At 26.6% G+C, this 15,175-nt stretch overlaps 1 long non-coding RNA gene across 2 annotated transcripts; it reads right to left on the reverse strand.

Annotated features, from left to right (window-relative positions):
- Nucleotides 1–9,499: 9,499 nt before the first annotated feature.
- On the reverse strand, nucleotides 9,500–12,416 carry LOC106693644 (uncharacterized). Of its 2 annotated transcripts, XR_001345190.2 has the most exons (6): nucleotides 12,228–12,416; nucleotides 11,837–11,953; nucleotides 11,071–11,608; nucleotides 10,915–10,997; nucleotides 10,466–10,602; nucleotides 9,500–9,962 (listed from the first exon to the last, which is right to left on the reverse strand). It is a non-coding gene; the product is annotated as an uncharacterized LOC106693644 (long non-coding RNA). The 2 variants fall into 2 exon arrangements; XR_001345191.2 differs by lacking the exon at nucleotides 10,915–10,997 and having other exon boundaries at nucleotides 12,228–12,413.
- Between the last annotated feature and the right edge of the window lie 2,759 nt (nucleotides 12,417–15,175).

The raw sequence follows: 15,175 nt of genomic DNA on the forward strand, positions 1-15,175 counted from the left end.
TGAAATTTATATTTATAATTTTACTAGCCGACCTGATAATAACAGATACAACAAAAAAAGAATTAGCGAAATCGGCCCAGCCGTTTACGCCCGATGCTGTAAACGAGGGAAATCAGGATTTATTTGCATATATAAAGATATGCATTAAGAATATTCAAACTTATGTTTGCGTATTGTTTGATTGCGATTTTTATGTATGGAAAGCGCCCAATTTTAAGTAATAAATAAAAATTTCTCTTTAAAATTACATCGTTTTTAATTTTATGATCGGAACGTTTTAATTCCGTTTTAGGCATCGTGGGAACTGATTAATTATTTTATTGTTATTAATTTCAGATTTTTTTATTTATTCGAACACCTTTTTAAGATGAATTTTCCCAGTGACAACAAGGAAAAGTTCAGCAAAATTATTAATTGGAGTTTATTGGTAAGTAGCTAGTTTTGCAAACAGTAAAAAAATTATCATTAATAATTTTTTTTTTTTTTTTGCACATAGTAAAATTAAATATTTAAATCAAATTCTATTAGAAATAATTAATTCCCAAGTAACATACACCCAACTTTAAGATGTCTTTAAAAGGATAAAGCAAATTTTCTTTTGTCTCAAAGTCACCTTTTTCGGTGTAAATACAACATGCAAATGTTAGTCCCGGAGCGAAAATTTGTGTTGTTTTTCCTGTCTTATGTCAATTAAAAAGTCGTTTAGATGACTTATTAGCTACTATTTGTAATTTTTCACTTTTTGTCGTCATTTGTGTCAAGTCTTTTAAGTAGATATTTTTTCGGTGACATAAATTTCTGATCGTTTTGTCAACATGTTGGTGCCTTATCGATGTAGCACAAAATTGCCTAAAAACTGATTCCTGATAGCCAGAGTTACTGACGAGAAAGTTGGTGTAAATGAGTTGCGAACAACTTGACGACGAGTTGTCGACAACTTTCAGCTTTTGTAACTGTATTGACTACAAGTTGTCGACAAGTCTCTTGGAAAGTTGCGATCAATTTATGGAAAGGCCAACTTGGCGGCAGGTCGCCACCCTGGCTATCAGGGATATCTTATAGATGTCACAAAGGCAAGTGTGACACTTGGGTTATTATCAGTCGATAAATTAGGTGATACAACCTATTATTTCTAAAATCTAATCCAAGGAAATATTTATTTATTAAAATATTTATTAGATGCATAGTAATCAGGCTGACGAAAACATTTTAATTCCTTTCTTTTATAAATAATTATTATATAATAATTATTTATAACAATTATTTTTACATAATAATTATTTATAATAAAATAAATATTATTTTCTACGTTGATCACTTAACTTAAATTGTGGTAAACGGATTATTTGCTTAAATATATTAACTTAAATTATTATTTTAAGTAAAAAATAAATTGATGCTGTATGGACGTCAATTAATTTTTTTTTTCTTTTCATTTCAGGTTTTATCAATCATTAACTCAATAATGCCGAGACCACTGCTTGTATCAGATGAGGACTCAATAGCTGTTATAAAAAGATATATGAGCTACTTCTGTTCAGATACCTTGCCAGCATACTCTGCTGAGGTATGGTCGAAAATGTCCAAGGAACCAGAATTTGTGGGTAAATGGAATACTGCAGCAGTTAGGACCAACATAAAAGACAATCGTAGGGGGATTTTGACTAGAGCAAGAAAAGAATGTGGATATTTTTCCCAAATAATTAAGAAAAAATTCACTTATAGTAATAATGATGATGATGACAATGACAGCAATGATAATAATGATAATGATGACAGTGATGATAATAGCGATAAGGATTATTTTAATAAACTATATGCTAAAGAGCGGGATGATGTTCCATGTTTTCATGTTGAAATTGCTAGAGGTGTTTGGGAATGTATGTATAAAAAAGACAATAGTTGTAAAAATCCTAGGTTACAGCCGAAAGTGTGGACTGACACTATTGCCTTTGAATTATGGCATCAGTTTGAACTACCGTGTGCCTTTGTATTTAAAAAAGGCACAATTCATGAAAATGGAAATTATTATGCGACATTTATTGGCAAGTGCAAAAGTAAAGTGTGCAATAATCCTATTTTTGGTTACATCGAAAACAATCCTGGGGACAAAGGTTCTGTTTTTATTAATTTTCGATGCCGGGATACTCGTTTTGAAGTTCATGATGAAGTTACAAGGCCACTGCAAGCCGAGCGAAGAAAAATGTTTAAAACTATGATCGATGCAAATGGAGTTAAGGGAACTATTTTGGAGCAAGCTAAAGATCTGTTAAAACCAGGTAGTACTCAATGTCCTGTTCTATTCAATTCTAATGTTTTATATCAAGTAAAGAAAGAATCTAAGGAAGAAAAGTTGAATGTCAAGCCAGAAGATCGGAGAGATTTGATTAAAGCTATTTATCGTATCAACGAGGACGATAATCCTGCTCATCAAAATTTTATAAAAGTTGTAATTGATACGCCTTTTTCAGTATTTTATGTTTCACCGCAACAAATCCATTGTTATAACGAATACAGGCGTCTTCACAGACACTATTCTTCTGTTTGTATTGATGCTACAGGAGGTCTTGCAAAAAAATTTCTAGACAGCAAAAATAAAACTACGAGTAGTATTTTTTTATACCAAATCGTAATTAATTTTAGTAATACTTCACAATCTGTTTATCAAATTTTATCGGAAATTCATGACACTAAGACCATCAAATTTGGACTAGAAAACTGGCTTAGTAAAGTTTCGCCTCCGACAGAAGTAGTCTGTGATGGATCTCGTGTCCTTTTAAATGCCTCCTGTTTAGCTTGCAATAATTTTTCTTTATTTGATTACGTTAATAGGTGTTTTCAACATGTCAAAAACGGTGCTTCACTTGACTCTGTAAAAACTTTTATCAGATTGGATACGGCTCATTTTATTCATGCTATAAGTGGCTGGAAATGTTGGAAATCGGTTATTCATCCAAGAATTAAATCATTTTACTTATACAGTGTTGCATTATTGATGGATTGTAATAATTTAAAAGATTTTGAAAGAATCCTTGTATTAATTTTGATTGTCTGTGGCACCGAATATGATGATTCTATTGTTGATTTTGATGGCGAAATGATAACTACAAAAGCAGCAAGGTCAGAGTTGGAAAAATTGATTGCCAAAAATGAATCTCAAGACTTTATTAATAATATTGAAGACAAAATTAAAACTATGGAGTTTGATCAAGAAAAAAATGAAACTTTACGCCGAGAGACCAATACTGATTTATTAGAAAAAGACACTACTATTTCAAGTTGGATAAATAATCTTGTCGCTTTTTCATTGAATGTTCATTCTGATGGTAGTAATGATATTAATAATTTAAACACTTTTTATGTACCTCTATTTAAAGATTCATTACTTAAAGAAGTGAGAGAGTTTCCGCTATGGACGAAAGTTTGTATTCATTACACGAGTTTACGAGCAACTTCTGCGTACATAGAGCAAGCGTTTAAAGAATTGAAAGAGTTATTAGGTAAAATGATTTCTCTCCCTGCACGTGTTGATTACTTAGTTAAAGCTCATCTTAAACTTATTGATGGTGGTGTCAAAATTTTTGAACGCGAATTGTTAAAATTCGTTAAGAATTACCATGCTAATAAGCAAAAAAATGATAAAATAAATAGTAATCCTGAAGACGAATTATGCAAAGAAGATTGCGAACCTAACGATAATTTACTCAATGAAAATTGGAATGGACAAGGATATGATATGAAGCACAACGACTGTGATTGGTTAGATTCAGATTGTCATTTATTCAATGAAGATATTCCCACCAATTTTAATACTGAGTCATTTAATTCTTCTGAAATTGATAATAATAACGTTTTAGATAATATTGATTGTAGCGCAAATGAAAATAACGAAAATTTATATCAGCCGAATTTAAATAATTTAGTTAATCTTGATCACAGTTATTGTTCCGATAATAATTCACCATTGAATGAAAACAGTTTCGATGCCGCTGTGGAAAAAAATTTAAGAATGATTAAAAAGGAAGGTAAATACTTCAAAAGTTTTCCCGAAATCAATTTAATAAACAATTTGGCGCCTTCAAACAAAAAAGAAGAATTTTTATTACAAAATGGTAATAAAAGCGGACCTGTCTTTTTTCAAAATGAATCCTGGTTTGCTTTCAATACGTGCCCATTCGACAGTATTGTTCAGTTGATTTTCTATGGATGTTTACAAAATGAAGAATTTAATAATTTTGTTAGCAATTCTTCAAATTCCACTTTTAATTTTGTTACCGATTTTATGTCAACAGGATTAAAAAAAGATATCTATGTTAAACGATTTTCTATTTTACATCCTATCTATCAAGACACTGAATGCACACAAAATCAAATGAATATTGCCAATCGTAAAACTAAAAACGTAAATCGTTGTATTAATTGTGTAGATAACGTGAATAGTTTGTGGATTAAATTATTTACAAGTGAACCAAGTGCATTCGAAAATAATTCATGTTCATCATTCGGCTGCCAAGATTATCAACGTAATATACCGGTTTTGACTGCAAATTATAATTTAATCATGGAAAAAGGGTTTAAATGTTTGCAAGAAGCATTACATTTTAAAAGCATAGCTTATAATAAATTTTGCACAAGCTGCCAAAAAAAACAAACAACCTGTAAAACGACACTTAATCGATATATTTACATTGAATTAGACGTAAAATCGGTAAATGAAAAAGATGGAACTTCATGTAAACTTGGTGAATTACCGAAGTGTTTGGATTTAAATGAAACACATTCATCAAAAAAATTTAGTTATCGGTTGGTACATCTTTATTACATCTGAAATACAAATGATTTGTTTCTATATGATTTTTTTTTTAATTATAGCTTGACAGGGGTTATTGGTTATAACTCTTTTCACTACATCACATATTGTAGAAACTTGACAGGAAATTGGCGATTCTACAATGACCAACTAGAAAAGTCTAAATTTATTAGTGAACGCACGAAAATTGTACCTCATGGGATTTTTTACACTTTATTCTCACTGTAAAAAAGAAAAATATATTTATATATTTCAGGTAATTTCTTCAAATTTCTATAATTTTCTTTTATTTGTTCGATCAATTATATTATAAGAGAAATTTTTATTGTAACACTAAAAATAATTTTTTGTTTCGGTTCACAATAAAAATTATAAATAACTATTAACAAAGTCAGCTCATATTGAATTTTGAAAACAATATAAAAACTAATAAGTGTATTAAATTTTATTTTTTTCTGTTTAAAGTTTCTATGACTAAAAAATATTTCATAACGACAAATTAAATTCAGCTCTTTTTTATAGTACACATTTAAATCATAATTACCACTCTAATATAAATTTTCTAATAACAAATTTATGCTTCAAACATTTCATTTTTTTAATTTCAAAAGTTAAAAATCCTCGGAATCGATATGTTCAAACTATTTGATATTGGTATTAAAATAATACGGTTAATTAAGTTTTGAAACTTGTTTTATCACAAATAAACCATAAAAAAATAAATTTTTTACTTTTGTTTATAAGGTAAGAGACCTAATACTCAATTAGGGAACTAGTACCCGATCACTCCATATATTTGTATATCTATATTTACTAAATTGTTCTAAATATAGATATACAAATACATGAGTGATCGGGTACTAGTTCCCTGATCGAGTATTAGGTCTCTTATCTTAGTTTAAGCCTTTTTTAAAATAAATCAATGTTTTTTTTTTCTATAATTTATTTGTCATAAAGTAGGTTACCAATTTTTAGATAACTGCTAACTCCAAAAAAAAACTTATATTAATTAAAGTATTTGATTCATACTTTGTTCGCTACCATTTAAATGAAATCTTTCTTTTAAAATTCTATTTCAATTAATAAACATATAGTCGAATTAAACTCGTTTATATTAATGGTTGCTACTTTTTTCTTCTTCTTTTCTTTTTTTTACTACATTCGTTTTAATCCAAGAACTACGTGACTATTCTTAGTATTAGGATAAAAATTAGTCTTAAATTATCATAATCTTTAAGTGTCAATCATGTAATTGAATTATTAAAGATTTTATTTTCTCTTTTTTTGCAGCTTTAGCAAGTATTTAAAAAAATGCAATAAGTGGATACAAGTGATATTGGAAATCTCTATACTTCGATTATTATTAATATTTTTGCTCAATTACATTTATGAAAACTTAGTGTTAAGGTTGTTGCCAAAAGTAATAAAAAGTCATTAAGTGTAAAATCTATTTAAGTTTTACGATTATAAAATAAATAAAATTATTATTATCATTATTATATTATGACGTAATTTTAAAATGTTTTATACTACAAGATTAATATGTTAAACAGAAAAAATAAATGTTTTATAATGTTAAACAAATAAATAAATAATTTCATTTTTTTAAATAATGAGTAAGTTTTTTAAACAGTTAATAAATAGAAATACTAAATCTCTTTTTTTTTTATTCATAAATTTGATTCATTTTAGACATCAACAAAATCGTTAAATTATTATATTTACAGGAAGCCGTAGGTCTTTGTTAATCATTTTTTTTATACAATCAAAATTATTTTTTAAGTTAAATATTACTGTTTTTGTCGTTATTTAAATAATCTATATCATGATTGTTTTTTAATTTAAATAATAATTGTTGTACAGTTAATTTGTCATGCATAAACGACGAACATCGTTTGTAGATAATAGAGGTATAGAGAACGATCCAGAGGAGATAGTATTATCTGAGCCTTCGAAGTGAAAGAAAAAACTGTCTTTTATTAGGACTAAAATAATTCAATATTTTACAGAATGATTTGTGCCAACTATTCTGTAATGTTAGAAGAAATCAAAAGTAAGATAAGACTCAATTATGAGGTACTTTTATCGGATTAGTAAAAAACAACAAGAGCCAACTATGAAACTGATGTTACTTTATTACAAATTACATTTATAATACAAAAAAAGTATATTACGGTTAGTTAAGTAGCTGATGATATGAATATAATATTTGGAAATGCTGTAAAATACAATGTTAATTTCTAACGTTTATGCAAGGTAATTGATTTATTATTAAATATAAATTAATATTACAAATTTTTATTAACTAATATATTTTCATTTTATACTCCGTTATTTGGTATACTGTTGGAACTGCAAAGAATAATATAAGGAAAAAGTTCAAGAGTTTTTAGATTTTGACGTAAATTTAGATTCAGATTATGGATCAGAATTAAAATCTCAAAATTAATTAGTATAATGAAAATTTTAGACTCAAGAAAAATACAATAAAATGAATAGTTGAAAAAATGTTTACTTGCATTAGTTAAGTGTTAACATTTATGAAAAAACCATAGATGTAAATATATATCCCGATTATTTTATCATGCACAAGCTGCTAATACAACAATCAAATGATAAATATCACCTGCTATAAATTATGTTAGTAAGTGTTAATTTAAAATTATATGCATATATAAATCTTATCGATCTAATCAATAAAGAACATTAAACTGTATTAGCTTTTGCTTTTATTCGTTTTTTATGCTGATACATTTCTGTTTTATTCTGGTTTGAATCTGGGAAAATAATCATATAAAAGTAACGACCACGTGGTAACCATAACCTATGCAGCGGATAATTTGATCATAAGTAAAAAAATAATTTGTATTAAAAAAAAAAAAAAAACACATCATTTTGATCATAATAAGTAAAAGATTTTTGCATTAATTATGTCAGTTAGAAAAAAAGACCTTCATTGATATTTTAATTTATTATCTAGCTGTCAATCAACTACTAAGAATTTCATTCAGGGTTTTTAATTACTAACATTCCTTTCTGATACTAAGTTGATTTTTAATAATTTTGAATACTTCTTGTTTAAAATTATGCATTAAAGTTTACATGAATAAACTGTTTAAGTTATAGGCGTCGTTACACTCCTGTCTAACATTTAATGTATTAATTAATTTTCATTGCACAAGTGCATGACTCAATATTTGAAAATTTCAATTAAAATAATTTTTTTATAAAAGTTTCAATAACAATAGGTACAATATCTATATAAATAGCTAAATTTTGAATTGGAAAAATATTTCATTTATTACTAAGTAAACCACGTGGCTACCATAACCAATGCGATTTCGTATTTAATTATTTAAAATTAAATAATTTCAGATTGAAATACTTGATAATTAATTAGACTATTGTGAATAAAATATTTTTACATAAATTATTTTTTTTTAAAGAATTGTGCATTCTTTGATATTTTAATGTTTCCATTGTTATCTAGTGTCTTACATTATTAAAGATAAATTAATTTTATTAATAATTAAAAATCTAATTCTTTGGAGTCGCTCGTTATTCTTACCTGGAAATTTAACTATGTAGAGCACCTATGTATATGTAAAATATATATTATAGGGGGTCTTTTGAGTGGGCTTTTGTAAATAATTTAGGTTTTTTCATTGTTATTTGTACTTCATAAAACTTCAAATACATTTTTAATGAACTGATCCACTTTCTATAAATGCAGTAAAGGTAAAAAAGATATTTTTAATTGAAAAAAAAAAAAATAAATAAATGTTTAGACCTATAAAACTATGTTATTCAAGAAATTACAACTAGTCGAATCACCTCGATATTTCGAAACCATCATGTCTTTTTGAAAAGTAAGCCATTGTAAATATTAAATTCATAGTGAATAGACCAATATAAAAAAGCATAGAATCAGTACAAACATTTGTTTATTTCAAATTTTAACGAAAAAAAAAAGATGTCAAACATAAAATTTTGTTGAAATTGATGTGGCTAAGGTGGTAACGTAAAGGAGAATTAGAAAAATAATCAATGATAGTTAGAATTTAAGTAACTAAACTTAATTTTTTTGATCAATTATTGTCGTTAGCCGCATACTAATTACTATTTATATTGCTTATCATTTTTCAATAGATAATAATCAAGTAATATAGCTGAGGATCAATGACGAAGAAACTATAAAAATTGATTATACTAAAGTCTTAAAATTTAATAACTATCACCAACACAATATGATTTGATCATCAATGACATTTTTTATACCAATAGATTTAATTTTGACGTCACGCATAATATAAAATGTGGACATTTTCATCATCTAAAATATAAGTAAATATTATTATTATAACAATAGAATGTAAATTGATATAAATTTGTATCGATAATAAATTGCAAAAAACCATTATAAGAAACCATATTATATGAATATATACATATATTTTTTTTACTGATTTACTCTAAAACAATAACATATAGTTTTAATCTTGTCCAAAAAATGTCAAATAGTTTGCACCAGTTATTGGGTGTCTTTTGTGTTTTATTTAAAGCTGTGATTCTTGTCATATTAATTGATACATAACAATGAATGAATTGGGTAGTAATTAAAAAACAAGCAAATTTAAGAAAATTTTTTCCATTAACTGTTGAAAAAATTACTATTTTTCTCAGTATAAAATTAATTAACGAAATATTGCATTTATTAAGAGTAAAAATTTTCATAAACTTAATAGATTTATTTTAGATTTTCCTAAATTTTTAGAATAATTTTACATAATTACTTTTTTTTTCTCAAGACATAACTAGAAGTGACAGACATCTAATGGTTTCTAGTTACACTAATTAAGTTAAAAAAAAAGGAATAAATGAGACATTAAAGTTATAATGACAATATGTATACTTAAAAGATTTAAAAACTTATTAAGAAACTACTTCAGTCAACCGTACACTAATAGACGACTATCAAATATGAATAGAAATCTACATATCACTCTTAAATAGAAATCTAACGATTTCTATTGTCTTTGATATCATCATTCTACATATTAATCCGAAGTTTGCTCGCTTGGAGTAACTCATCGGCTTCGGAGACAGTCAAATAGTTTTTACTATCAAGGAAGTCCCAGTAAAAGCGTTGCACCTGTAAAATATAAATCATAAGCCTACTATTTAAATGATTTAATTAAATTGTGTCTGAAAATAGCCGATATCTAATAATTTTCACACACACACACACGCACACACACACACGCGCGCGCGCACTTATATATATATATATACACACACACACATATATATATATATATATATATATATATATATATATTACATACCTAGGCCAGTAAAATACAAAAAGTCTCAGATCACAAGTTTGTCAGCCTCAGCTTCGCCTCAGCCAACAATTACAATGATCTGAGACTTTTTTTATCTTACTGGTATAGACATGTAATAAACAATTTTTTTTCTTTTTGAATAAATAAATTATAATAAAGAAAAAAATTTATGAAATGGATACATGTCAAAATTGAATATTTATAAGTTGAATTAAAAAATAAATTTTTTCTTGATATAATTTACTTGCTAAAACAAATATGATTATCATTAGATTGTAAATGTCAGGTTCATAAACAATTTAAAATTTACCTTGTTGAAATGCAACTATGTTTACGTATGCCTCAAAGTCATTGGATCCCATGGATGATTAAAGTAATTTGACGAGTCCTCGTATTTTGCCATGATGGATGGAAAAACTAACTTGGTTATTGTAATTCTGAATCAAACTTAAAACAAAATTCTTTTATTAACAAAAAATATGATTCGTATTTACTACTCAGCAATAGAAACAAATAAACATAATAATTTTGTTGTTTTTTCAGAAAAAATTTATAAAAAACTTTTAATAAAAACGTATACATCTAGATATTCCAAAAAACAACTTTTTCTTTAAATAATTCATTTTCCAAAATATCCAAAAATGGTCGAGGCCTATGAATTTCAATGTCATACTACTCAGTAATAAAAACTGACAGTTATATAATGATTTTTGATCTGTTTTTACGAATTATTTATGAAAAAAATTATAAATACTTAACTGAAAATTTGGAAAACTAAAGGCATTTTTTTTTAACTATTATTTTTTTGATGAAACATCTGGAAATTATTGACGGTCCGAACTCTAATATCATATGATTATTTAATAACGTATTTTATTCATGTTTTTCATTTAATAAATTATTCATTTCACTCACCAATTATTTATGTACATTTAATGGATTTTACTGCTCTTTCAAGAAAACGAGAATGAATATAGAATACATGACGAGGCTAAGCATCATTTCCTAAAGGTCGTCTCAAAAATAAAAGTATTTAATGGTAAGCAATTACCGATTTTGACAAATCATCATAAATAATGAAGACATGTTTGCCGTTGTCACAAAAAAAAAGTTCTGCCATGGCACATGGCAAAAAAGTGTAAGAAAAGAGCAGCATCAGACACGGTATCGAATACGATGATAGAATAGTTAATAGCAGTGCCGTCACTATTTTCACGATCCAAGTTACTGTAGATCTCATTTGACCGATAGCAATGTAGATACAGAACTTTTTCTTCTCCGCACCAGCATAATCGAAACGCTCTTAATTAATAATAGTCTCAATAGCCAAAAAACTCTTTCCGATCGGTCCATCATCAACGATCAACTTATATTATCTACTGTACCAATTATCACCAGTGACTCAGTGAGTCTACATCCCGGATTCCAGTTTGCATAGCCTCTCTAGTCAACTCTGTATAGAAAAAATAATCGATATAATAATATAATCATAAAATATAACTGTTACCCTGATCAACAAAAATAATTTGGAATGATTCAAAACAATTTGAATCGACTAATATATAGATATACACTCAACATCAAGCAAATCATTTTTCTTAATCAGGGTACTGATCAAAAAATTTTCAGAGTTCAAAAACTTATTGATAATAATACTAATAATTAATGGTAATATACTTACATATAAATGAAGGACAAATAATGTTGGAGATTAGATGAAAGAATCACATCCGATTGGTGAAACATTATAGAGTTGAGCTCCATTTTGATAAGTGGTATAAAAATATTGTTTTCAAAACTGAAAAATAAAAAAAATTTTAATATTTGGAAAAAAAAAAAAAAAAAAAAAAAAAAAAAAATTAGAAAAACATCTTTAATTATAAAATGATGTTTAATAATAAATATTAATTAAAATTTTCATCAAATTTCTTAGGCTAAGTTATTTTGAGTCTCAATGTAGACGCAAAATATAAATTTATAAAAATTGCGCAAATGAATAATTAATAACTTCAATTGTATAAGTCTACTCTAATATTAAATAAATAATTAATTATTAGTTTAATTTTACAAACCTGCTCCAATATTATATTTATTTATTATTGACTTCGATGATACTTGTAATTTAGTAATTGGTTTACCAACTATTTATGAGACCAACTGTGTAACACAAAAATACTAGTTGAACGGCAAGTTAAAATACTTGATAATAGGTGACACACCACGTAAGTTACAAAACAGAGCGGTAAATTATAAAAGAGTAAATGAAAATAACATTAAAATGTTTTCAGTATTTTTAATACATAATTAATATTGATAAAACAAAATAATTAGTCGAGTGTATTAAATATTAAATAAATAAAGATAATAATAATAATATTAAAAGTGGTTTTCTAAGATTCTTTGAGGACTCTTTCGTTTCATATTTTATTGTGGCTTATTGACATTTCTCTCCGATAAATACCTGGATACTCTTACGATGTGCTAGATGATCAACAGGATTTGATAATTACTTGATAAGATTACTAATTTAATTAAAACATAAATAATAATGAAAACAATAAAAAATTTTAAACCTAGAGCAGACACTTGCGCATGCGCACAACTACTATTAGATCAACGGGCATAATTAAAATTTTAATAATTAATTATAAATATAAAAACAAACAAACAAACGCTATTTTTGGTGGGGTATTAACAAACAAATCAAGATAAATGGAAAAAAAATTAAAAAAGATAGAAAATGAGTATAGTCACCGCTAACTTCAAATAAATTTTTAAAAATTTATTTAAAAAAAAATAAAGAACGAACAAATAATTATTTATAGCGAACATTGACGAACAATCGACGAACAAACGAATTGCTAAAAAAAATTTGCCAAAAATCGAATTCCCCCCGCCAACTTAAGGGAGCTAGAATTGTGTCTGTACACAATTTATAGGGTATAGTTTGTTCTTGTTCGATTGATACAGTAGAGATTTTAGAAAACGAGTTGCGCGACAATAGGCGGGAGTTTTTGAATTTTTTTATAATTCAAGTTTTTGTTAAAAATTTTCGTTCAATTCAATGTAATCAATTTTTTATTTATTGCACTATAGTTATGTACTTTATATTTTCATATCATAAATAAATTAATGACGGGACTAAATCTAAATAATACGAATATTATTATTATTATTATTATTATTATTTTTTGTGTTATAGGAATGACGGCTATACTGGTCTACTTAATTGACAATTATTAATTTAGAATCAAATTCAATTCGCGTATGAGTTATTACAAGTGGATTATTTTCTAATGCGCACGATGTTAAAAAAATTTTTTTAACATCTTTTCAACGGTCTAAGGTAGAATACACTTGCATCAACTTTACTGATGAGCCCAGCAAGTATATTCGGGGCGAAACCGTTTTTATAATATTAACATCTTTGATAATTAGAATCCTCTAAATTATAGTATGGTATTGCAGTGCGCATTAGAAAATAATCCACTTGTAATAACTCATACGCGAATTGAATTTGATTCTAAATTAATAATTGTCAATTAAGTAGATCAGAGTATAGCCGTCATTCCTATAACACAAAAAATAAAAAAGTCTGGTCGTAAATTAGAGTCACCTTATAAAATTATTATTATTATTATTATTATTATTATTATTATTATTATTTGACACCAATAAATAATTTATTTATGGTAGGAAAATTAAAAAAGGTTTTTTTTTTCTTATAACCTCTGTGGATTTTTGAAAAAAAATTAGAACTTACTCCTTCTTTGGTGTCCCTACAGCAATTCCATTACACGTACAAATAATATATATATATATATATATATATATATATATTAGGGTGCTTTGTTTCCGGCGAAAATATTTTTTTTGTTGCTCATCAAGCGAAATATTGTTTTTTATGCTGAAACAAAAATTCCTGCCAAGTTTGAGCTCTTAATTAATTCAGCGACTCAAACAAACTTTTCAATTATGATTATTATTTCTGAAAAACTCTGAATAATTAATTTTCATCAAACTAAATGAAATTTCAGAATTACTGATTATCTCTGAATAATTCTGAAAAACATTTCTTTTGTCATTTTATTACATCTCTGAAAAATTTTTGAATAAATCTGAGAAACTCTTCTGGAAGAATCCAAATATTTTGGAGCTTTTTCTCTTTAAATTACATATAAAAACTTCAACAGATTTTTTTATTCTTTTTCAAAAATTTTCAGAGAAAGTAAGACTTTTAAAAGTTTTATTCAGAGTTTTACAAGAATTATTCTGACTTTCTGACGAGAAATATTTCCACCAGGGAATTCCAATCTTAAGAACTTTTTTTTTTAACTTTCTAATAATCAGCTGCGTTTTATGATATCGACGCGGGTTTGGTCGCATATTGTAGGGCATTTGGTGTTCTTCAGAAGTGCTCACAGTAACTTAGCTGTAATTCCAGCTGTTTCACTGATGTCCGCTGAGGAAGTCATTTTTTGTATCAAATTGACCTTTATTGGCTTGCAGAACGTAAACCAATGAATGCACACCAAAAATATAAATGGGAATTTTATAGGAAATTTTAGTCCCTTCAAAAAAAGCTCTATGAGTCAAGTTGCTAAGGTCCATAGTTTCCGAGTTTTAATAATTTAAAAAATAAAATAGCAATTGTCATTTTTTTTTCTAATATTATATTATTTAAATTAATAAACTCCTATAACTCGGAATCTATGGACTTTAGCTATTTTTCGTTAACCTTTGTTATATAACAAAGAAATTGATTTTGAGCTTACGAAACCTGTCCAATCGGAATGTCTTGTCATCAATGTTTCTGGTTAACCAAAAATTAAGCTATCGAAATTTTGGATTATTGGAAATTTGGGAATTGGTAGTATTGGTAATGAAAAATTACTGGTGATCGGGATTTTAGGTGATTGAAAATTTGGATCATCGGGATTATTAGTAATTGGTAATTCAGGTAATAGGGATCTGAGTTATTAGAAAATGTTCTATAGGTTATTTTTCCAATTGGAACCTG

The sequence above is a fragment of the Microplitis demolitor genome, chromosome 9 (genome assembly GCF_026212275.2).
Source record: "Microplitis demolitor isolate Queensland-Clemson2020A chromosome 9, iyMicDemo2.1a, whole genome shotgun sequence".
Classification (NCBI taxonomy): Eukaryota; Metazoa; Arthropoda; class Insecta; order Hymenoptera; family Braconidae; genus Microplitis; species Microplitis demolitor.